Here is a 10,663-nt window from a genome sequence, read left to right as displayed (position 1 = left end):
GAAAATTCTAATAGGTTGAAGGGATGTGCAAACATTAATTCATTTTAAAATATCATCGATTAGCCTATCTTTCTCGACTAGTGTAAGCGAAAAAAAAAAATCGGAAAAAAAATCGTGCATGAGTCGCGACGGCTCCATCTGAGGGGCGCTTTATTATTATTTGGGCTTTGAATAATTGAAATTTGACACAAGTTTGAATGATCACCAGATGGAGAATCTATTTTTTGCAGCATATAAAATTTGTAGTAACTAAAGACAGGAGGCTGCTCATAGCAGTAATAGCTGCTCATAGCAGTACTATTACGAATATGAATCGTCTTAGATAACACCTTATTCCAATGCACGTGCTCTCTACTTTCTAGTATAGCTTTATATTGTGATTCTTGTCTTTGTCCAATTACTCTATGAAATGATGCTGATTTTATTTTAATTGGCTCCAATAAATTATTTTTCAATAAGAGCACGTAGTCAAAATTTTCTGGCGTCATGCATGACTGCTCTCGTCAAGGACAAAGAGGAATTTATAGCGTTGTACGTAGTAAAATAAATGGTATAGTACTATATAACTTGTAGTAACTAATTAAAGACAAGAGGCTGCCCATAGCAGTACTATTACGAATATGAATCGTCTTAGATAACACCTTATTACAATGCACGTGCTCTCTACTTTCTAGTATAGCTTTATATTGTGATTAGTAAATTTGACCGCACTTCCGGAGGCTATAAAAAGTGTTTTCTTCTATTAGTTTTTATAAATGAAATAGTATTTTACATTATAAATGCCGAAGAAGTAAAGCTGACATGACAATAAAATAAAAGCTTTATTTAAAACGGAAAGAAAAGGAAATATATATGAGAATTATCATTTGAATTCTTGCTTTTGTTTGGTTTGTTCACATACTTGAAAAAAAAAAAAAAGACGATTAACAAAATTTTATTTGATACACAATTTAGAGTTCCCACTAAATTTTCTGATTCTACCCAATTGGAAATTTTTGAACCTTTACTGTGAGTACGAAGCAGAATATTTGACACCATATAATATCAATATTCTTACTTGGCTTTTCTTATTTGTTCATCTCATTGAGCATACAAAGGTTCATCTACAATTTATTTGATCGCATTAATGTAATTGTCTCATCGTTAGATGTGTGAATACCACTAACACTTATTTCTAGTAATGTTTATATTCTCTTCACTGCTTATAATTATATGTTGTGACATGTTCTTAATTTTCAAATACCCATCAAGATACATAACTGTAACGTCACATATGTATAAACAGATTATCACTCAAGCCTAAAGTTAATTTTTTTACGGAAAAGAATGAAAAATTAAGCTGCAATTTCATTTTCTTGCACAATAACACATATATAAAGGCAACAATGAGAATAAATAAGAAATTGGGTCATATTTATAAAGTAGTGTTTACCAGTTTTCTCAAGTGTCAGAATTTTCCTCTCCATGATTTTTGTAACAATATCTAACACGGTAACACCATTTATATTTTGATTTAATAAAATCAATTAACAAAGAAGATAAAAAATAAATATAGAATCAAAAGAATCAAAAAGAAAAAAAAAACAAAAAAGATTTTTGCAAATCTGGACTCTCAAGGATCTTCCAGAAATATGTGAATACTGGTTTCTTCTTTATATATTCTCTATTACTTGTTACTCTTAAAATTAAAAATAAATATGCAATAAGTTTCTTCACCTAAAGTAACCTACATGAATGAACTAAATAAAAGAAGATAAAGAGCCATTATTTTTTTAAACAAAATAAAAGATATTAAAAGTTGCCGAAATATCAACCCCTTTGTCCACTCCAAAAAATCATCTCATACTCTAACTTTATTTTAGTTTTTGATTTTATATTATAATTAATTAGCTAATGCAATGGATAGTTAACATAATTTAAACAACTCTACCGTCACAACCGTTTAGAATAAGTTTAAAAGTAAAAAATTAAACTCAGTCCAATAGTATATACAATAATTCATAATTAATACAATAACTTATACACCATTAATGAATATTGTTGTTACAGAATTTAATGAAACTCAATAAATAGGGTAGAATATTGTTAATTAATTAATTACAAGATAAGGGGTGAAAGTGAAAATGAAAATGTCTAAAAAAAAAAGAGATAAAAGAAAAGTACGATTGCTGACCATAGAGATGTGTCACATCACCTTGAAGAAATTATAGACATGAAAGCTATAGAGACTATTAAAATTTAGGTTATGAAAATAAAGATGTGTCAGTTATGAAGGGAAAATTTTTAATGTAAGATAAATGAAAAAACCAAAGATATATATATATATATGCGTGTGTGTGTGTGTTTGTGTTTATATATAATATATATGGGAAATTTTTAATGTAAGATAAATGAACAAACCAAAGATATGTGTGTGTGTTTGTGCATAAAAATATTTCAAAAAAGGAATAAATAATCAGTTTTAATTAAAGAATAAAAATGAACCGTCAGGAACATGAAAGGAACCAGTACGCCATTATAAATTAATTACAGCCAGGAATGTTTTCGACAATCAGCATTAAGGATATTAAATAATAAGCAATTATAGGGATAGGAAAAGAGAAGTAATAAAACAAAATCTAAAGAAAACAAATAGCTACAATTGAATAACCAAATAAATAATTTTGAAGTCAACATTTGTATGGTTTTGGAGTTCATACAGATTAGGGAATGAGAGCTATTGTTTACAGCAACTACAAAAATAGATACCGAAAATGTGGGATTAAAATGATCAGTTTTTGGAATATATAGGATCGATTTAGGAAACGGTTGAAATTGTAGCATAAATAAAAGAGTTAAAAGACATTACTTTTCAGGTTTTTTTTTTTTTTGGCATAACACATTTAATACAATTAAGAAAATTAAAAGAGAATTTTTTGAGTCTTGTTATCATAACACATAAAGGGGGGGAAATAGAAAAAAACAAAAAAAAAAAAGGAGAAAAAAGATAAATAGGAACGGTGGTCATAAAGAAGTGTCACGTCACTTTATCTATACCTAACTTTATATTATATATAGATACTTGTCTTTGTCCAATTAATCTGTAAAATGATGCTGATTTTATTTTAATTGGCTCCAATAAATTATTTTTCAATAAGACCACTTAGTCAAAATTTTCTGGCGTCATGACTGCTCTCGTCAAGGACAAAGAGGAATTTATAGCGTTGTACGTGGTAAAATAAATGGTATAGCACTATATAATTTGTTGGCTTTCTCGATCAAACATTCGCTCGTGCTTCCAGAAGTACATTATAAAATTTATATAATGCGTACTATATACATTTTCACAACAATGTGGAGACAACATTTCAAAGTTTGGACAAGTAATAATTCTTATCCTAGCTATTGTCAAATAGACAGATCTAAAATCATGAGTCCGCAACTTAAATGACCCAAAAAGTATTCAAAGGTATCAAAATAATTCAGTAAAAAAAAAAAAAAGTGACCGAACTAACCTTTGCGCATAAATTAGTGCGCAATAGGGCCAAACTGCAATTTTGCAGTTAAGTCCTATTGCGCACTAATTTAGCGCGCAATATGGGTTTAATAAAAACCCTACCAACTTCATTTTTCCAAGTTACTCTTCTTCACCTTCTCCATTTTCACTCTTTCAACATACTTTAGCCCCCCACCCTCAAAATCATGTCTCAAAGCTCTGAAACGTCAAACTTTGCTGTAGAATCCGATGTTTGTGAATGTGGTCGTTATTGTAAGCTAAAAACATCAAGGACCGAAGATAATCCGGGGCGTTGTTTTTGGCGTTGCAAAGTGCCCGTTTTACAATTTTTTAGGGTTTAAATATTTTTCACATTATCTATATATTTTACTTTTAAAAACTGATTTTCTTGTAATGTTTATAGGATATGGGTGGTTGCAAACACTTTTCGTTGGGAAGATAGCATTCCCGTGGATAAAACGGTGGCGGCGAAGATTAAAAAGCCTCCTGTTGATAGAGATACCGAAACTTTACGTACCTCAAGAGATACCGTGAAGTTTGACTTGCAATTTAAGCTTATGGAAGCTAAAGAAATGATTGACCTTTTGGAGGTCTTGCTAAAAGAATCCAAAGAAAAACAAAGTTTTCTCAAGCCTAACCTTAGAGAAACTCAACACGAGAAAAATGCTTTGAAAGAAAAACTGAAATTTTCAAATATTATTTGTGCTATGTTGTTGTTGTTTATTATTTCTGTGTAATTTGTTTATTAAGTTTAATATTTCTATGCAATTTGTTTTTCTATATATTTTCTATTTATTTTGTTATTTTTATGTACTTTGTTTCTGTTGTTTATTACTTTTATGTACTTTGTTTTAAGAAGATTATTTAAATTAATAATAGACTATAACAATCAAAGCAAATTAAAAACATACTAAAAATATTCAAATTGGTGACTTCATCATAAACTTAAAATACAAATTAACCGCATGAGTCCGAAACTTATATTACCCAAAATCTAAGAGAGTGAACCAAAATTACCCCTAATCATCATCAGAATAGAAGTCCTCAATATCGTCCTTAGAACAGTATTTTGGGTTTATTAAGACATATCTTTTTTCTGTAGATGTTAATTATCTACTTGTTGATGATGCTTGTTCTTCGGCCAACTTGAGCATGTAAAACCTACAACGTCGTGCTAGCATTTTATTGTTTTCTTTTCTAATCCTTTGTACGGCAAGCTTACAAGTTTCTGGACCTACTCGAGGCATGGTTATTGAGTACCTTGTTGGGATTTGAGCGTTGAGATTTTTCAAGCCACGAACAAGACGTTCTGATTAGGCATGCCGATGTGCCCATTCTCGGCGTAACCAGCAAAAATATTCTCGTGGATCTGAATATTTTAGGCTGTAAAAATCATCAGTACGCTCTATAAGAAGGTGGGGTTGCAAATCGTCTAGCTTGAAATCATTGTTATTAAGAAAACTTGTTTTACTGGAATTGTTGCTATGATTTGAACTACCATCACCACTGCTATTCGAATCCTTTGGAAGGAATAAAGACCATTCTACATTTCTACTACTTGACACTGAATATATTGTAGTCTAACAACAAATGAAAGGCTGCTTATATAGATGGAAACCCCCAAGTACCGTCGAGGATGGTCATTATGACCCTACCTACTTACTTTATTATAAAAAATATTAATCTTCATCAGGCATCTCACAGTTCGAATCCCACTTGGATCTGAATCTTACGTAATCATGTTGACCATATTCTACCCTTAGGCAACGTATTTTCATTCGATTGTTCTCTTCGCGAAAACGGTTAAGAGCAAAATTCAACTCTTGTGAAGTGTCACGAAGCATTGACATAGCACCTTTTTTGGGCGTTTAAGCCCTAATGTGTCACGACCCATCCTGCCATGACTGGCACCCAACTAAATCCTAGTGGGCGAACCAACACCCAAGGCATCTATCCCTTCCAATCCGATTTTATATTAACCAAGGTAATCAGTTATTACTCATTCAAACATCAAATGAACAAAATAAATCATGCCATAAAATACTGAAATAAGTGCGGAAGTTCTAACTATTACAGAATTTCTAAAATCTGAAAGTCATCGTACAGGACTCTAGTCTAAAACATGTCTGGAATGAAATCTGACTAATAAATCCATAATGATCTAGAATAAGAAAAGATATCATAAGAAGAAGATCTTCGGGCGGCCTGGCATGAGAAGAAGCTCACCCTAAATCTATCAGCAAACGTCCTCCACGCTAGATGTGAGGGTGGGTAGCAGTCTCTGTATCACAATCTGCACTCAAAAGAATGCAGCAAGGTAGTATTAGTACAAACACTATGTATCGGTAGATATCACAGGCCGACTAAGATTAGTATCATGCATATTTCATAAAATCAATAGAATAAACAAGCCAGTCAACAAACATGAATATCATTAACCACAGCAAGTCAACCAAGAATAATCACAATCAATTTACCAAGAATCTCAAAAATCACAATCACGTAAGCCACAACGGAAATAAGTTACCACAATGACCACACTCACTGTACACACATGCTAACTGATGTCATTGCTCAGTAGTCATGACCTGCAGGGGACTCATGGTGTCCATGTACCACTCGTTCCGGAACACTCCTCGGACCCGAGCACAAACCTCCGCTCCGGAACGAACCTCGGACGCGGGACATATCAATGTACTTCTCATTTTCGGAACTAACCTTGGACCACGAGCCCATAATCTAGGTCACATAAGTGCCTTTCCATACCTCTTACAGAATAGTGTTACTTATCTTCTCAATATCAATACTCAAATCATTATTCCACGTCACAATACCGTAGAGAAGATCATATTAGCTTCTCATAACAATACATTCACTGCAGAATCAACACACAGGAATAGTGGCACGAAGACCACACAATCACTCATCCACAATCACACAATGTCATGCATGAAAACTAGACATGCTTTCTCCTAAAGAATTCACAAACATACAATCATCTAACCAAAGTCTAACTCAAGTAGACCGTAACCTACCTCAATGTAGAGCTGGAACAATGCAAGTCACTCTCCTACAGACTTTCCTTTTCTTAAAGCCTCAGAACGCTCGAAGTCTGGAAATAGAAGGCTCGATGAGTCACAATTACTTAAATCACAAGCATTAATGCAAGAATACCCTTCCCTTTACCCCATTCCAAGGGGTGGATGATTTTCTAGGTGTTAAGCAACCAATCAAAGCCCTTAGTAATCATTACTAATCAAATTATAACAACATTCTATCAATATCCCCATTACAAGCAGTTTCTATGGTCAAGACACCATTTATATAGAACCCTACGTCTCTATTCACTTAGTTTTTGATTCTAAGTGTTCAATTTATGATAACGAGAAACTAACCCAAGCCTTTAGATGATGAATAGGTGATAATAACCATAACTCATTAAGTTTAGAAAGTTTATTGATATTCTAGGGTTTCTATTTCACTTTTACCATTAAAGACCTACGAAAGAGGTAACAATCATGAGGGCGAATGGAATGATAGAATGGAATAGGTGGGACTTACCTCTCAAAAGTTTCTTGCCCTAGCTTGGAATTTCACCCAAAGTGCTTGTTGGGAAGTGTGTTGGTGTTTTGTGAATAGAGAATATGAGACTAAGTATAAAAATTTCGGGCCACTGTTTTCCGTCGACCGCTGCAGCGGTCATAACGCCGCTACAGCGGTCTCGCTATAGCGGTCAAGTGACCGCTATAGGAATCCACCTAGCCGCTATGACGGTTTGTCCACCGTTATAGCGGTGCCGCCATAGCGGTCCACCGCCCGCCATAGCGGCCACCGAGGACATGGATGGCCGCTGGAGCGGTACCGCCGCAGCGGTCCATTTTGGCCAGTGAGCTCGACTTTTGTCCAGTTTTTTCACTCTCACCTAACATTTCATCCGAAGCCTCAACAACACAAAACAAACATGTATATACACATAAAAACGCCCAACGAATCCATCCGCAGCCTCGGAATTCCTAACGGAGTTCTAATTTTCTATGTCACCCCCCGACGGGCTCAATACAATAAAATAACAATCACAAGTAAGTCAAATTTCAGCTCTCAAGCTTATAAACTCGAGTTCTTGCAGACTCATTCTACCCTTGGAAAGGTTCTATTTGGTGGGGTGACCTTATGTTTTTCATAACAACCGGAAAGGTCATTACATAATGATCTCAAGTTTTGTTCAAGTGTTGCAGCCCACTCCTCTCTCATTGTGTTATTGTATTGTCGATTGAATCTGTTGTTCAAGTTATTTGAGTATTTAAAATCATCATCTAGTTCCCATGTCCTACCTATTGCTTCGAATATGTCTTGTGGGGTAAAACATGTAATAGAACCAATATCAGCAAATTGGGTATAGAATGACATGATAACTCATTTTTTAATGTGAAAGCTCATTGTTCGTCAATCATGTTATATACTACTCCTTGATTTGACAACACCAACTTATACTGCGCAATATTTAAATGCGCAAAATGTGAGCTTTTAGAATGACATGCTTGATTTGACAACACCATGCTACATTATTTGACCGTTTTTTATGACACTAACTTGTATTGCCCGACATTTAAATGCGCAATATATCAGCCATAGATGACACCCCATTATTTGTCCGCTTTTTATGACACACTATGTTTGATGTGACAACACAATGCTTCATTATTTTGTTCGCTTTTTATGACACACTATGCTTGATGTGACAACACAATGCTGCATTATTTGTCCGCTTTTTATGACACTAACTTGTATTGCACAACATTTAAATACACAATATATGAGCCATAGATGACACACTATGCTTGTCCGCTTTTTATGACACACTATGCTTGATGTGACAATACAATGCTCCATTATTTGACCGTCTTTTATGACACTAACAATGCTTGATGTGACAACACAATGCTGCATTATTTCAAAAATCTTATCCTATTGCGTAACATTTTCATGCGCAAAAGTATTGCGCAATAGGGTTCCCACATTTTTTAAATGTTCACTTTTGCGCTCATATTTTGCCTATTTAATATGAATGTTGGATGAGGTAAAAACTCATCCATTTCATAAGTTTAATTCTTTTAAGTTCTTGAAAAATATCAAACTTCGAAGAAAAAATGTCTTCTCCTTCTTCAACCGTTAACGTTTCTCTATTTAGGGATGGAGATATACTTGATGACAATAATACCGTCCGTTATAGTGTCAAACCAAAATCCCATGTAAAGTTTCCAACAACCTTAAATTACGAAACATTAGTCACTTACCTACACAAAAAAATGAACACCGATCCCCCAGAGTTTGGATTATCTGTAATTGGCAGATATCCACATAGCGTTTCACAAGTCTTAGTGTTTTATGGTGTGTGGAATATCAATGATGATGACTCTTTGAGGGAGTATTTGAGGGCGCCTGAAGAATATAGGGATTTAATCGCCATTTATGTTCTAGAAATGTATATAGAAAAGATACCTGAAGAAGTCCCTCAAGTCCAGCCTACTCATGATAACACTTATGGGGACTTTAGTTCTTATAGACACATTTTGAGTGGTCAAGTCCCGCTGGAAACTCTAAGCCAACAATTTAATCAAACTTACACAGAAAATTGGTAAATATCCATTTTTAAATTAGTATTTTGTGTAGTAGCACATGTTTATTTTATTTATTGGTAAATATCCATATTTGGTATCTTTGTAGGGGTTACACACCTGAAATGAGTAATATTGGCAAAACTCTCAGTTCGATGGAGTTGAAAATTATTCACAAAACAGGCCAATTCTACCAATGATTTTGGGCAATCCACTTAGTTCGGTGGAGATAATCTTTCTCCAAACCATGTCAATATAGATCAATATCGGTAGGTTCATCACCTTGATATTAAATAATTCATATATATTTGATGTTGGTATTTAAAATATGTTACTTTTCGTGTAGAAAGAGGCCTTTCTTAGATGGTGATGATTGTCCAAATTATTGTGAGACATCATCAAGTGATAGTGAACTGAATAATGCAGAAGAAACCGATGATGATGATGATGATGACGAAGAGGTCGATGTTGAATCTGGTAGGCAACAAGCAAATTTAATAGCATTGATATAAAGTCCGCTGTCAGAAAAACCAACTCCCGAAAGCCCTCCCGAAAGCCCAATGCAGTGGCATTCTGACAATATTTCATATCTAGACAATCTTCAAGTTCGTGCTGATGCCTTTGTCTTTACCAGAGAAGATGATCAATGTTGTCAAAAAAATGTGAAAAGAACAAGCTGGTCTTATAAAAAATGATTGCTACCTTGAAAAGGGGATGGTGTTCGGATAAAAAAAGGCATTGCAAAGGGCAGTCTAAATTTATTGTTACAAGGAAATTAGGGAGTATAGGGTTGATGATTCAACTAGAAAAATATGAAGACTAATTTGTAGACGACAGTATCAAAGTTGTGCATGGATGCTTTAGGGAATTATTAAGCCTGATGGTATGTGGGTTATCACAAAATTCCACAAACGTCACACTTGTGATATGGGAGAGAATCGAGCAGATCATTTTAATTTAGATATAAATATGATTGCTCAAGTGCTACTTAAAGACGTTGCCGAAACCCCAAGGTAACCTATTCGACCTAGTTCACTATAATTCTTACATCAATTAAATTGTCATTGCTAAGTGTTGTTTATTTAAACTTGTGAAGGATCCCCATTAAAGATTGCATTAGAAACGTTAAGATAGTATATAAAAAAACAATAAGCAAGAGAAAGGAATATCTTGGGCGTAAGCATGCGTTTGAGATGATTTATGGAAATTGGGAGGTCTCTTTCCAGATGTTACCGAGGTGTATGGCAGCTCTACAAAAATTCAATGCTAGAACTATTGTAGAGTGGAGGCTTCTGGCCGGTAATATTTCCAACTATGTGTTTTGGGCATTCAAACCATCTATTGATGGTTTTGCTCACTGCCGGCTAGTCATATCCATAGATGGCACGCATGTATATGGTGTATACGACATCAAGCTACTGATTGCAATAGGAATGGATGCCAATGGGTCGATATTCCCTCTTGCTTTCGCAATTGTCGCTAATGAGAGCAATGAGACATAGGGGATGTTTTTGACACATTTGAGGCAGCATATTATTAAGGATCGTATGAG

This window comes from Lycium barbarum, chromosome 12 (assembly GCF_019175385.1).
Source record: "Lycium barbarum isolate Lr01 chromosome 12, ASM1917538v2, whole genome shotgun sequence".
NCBI lineage: Eukaryota > Viridiplantae > Streptophyta > Magnoliopsida > Solanales > Solanaceae > Lycium > Lycium barbarum.
Note: the sequence above shows the minus strand (reverse complement) of the source record.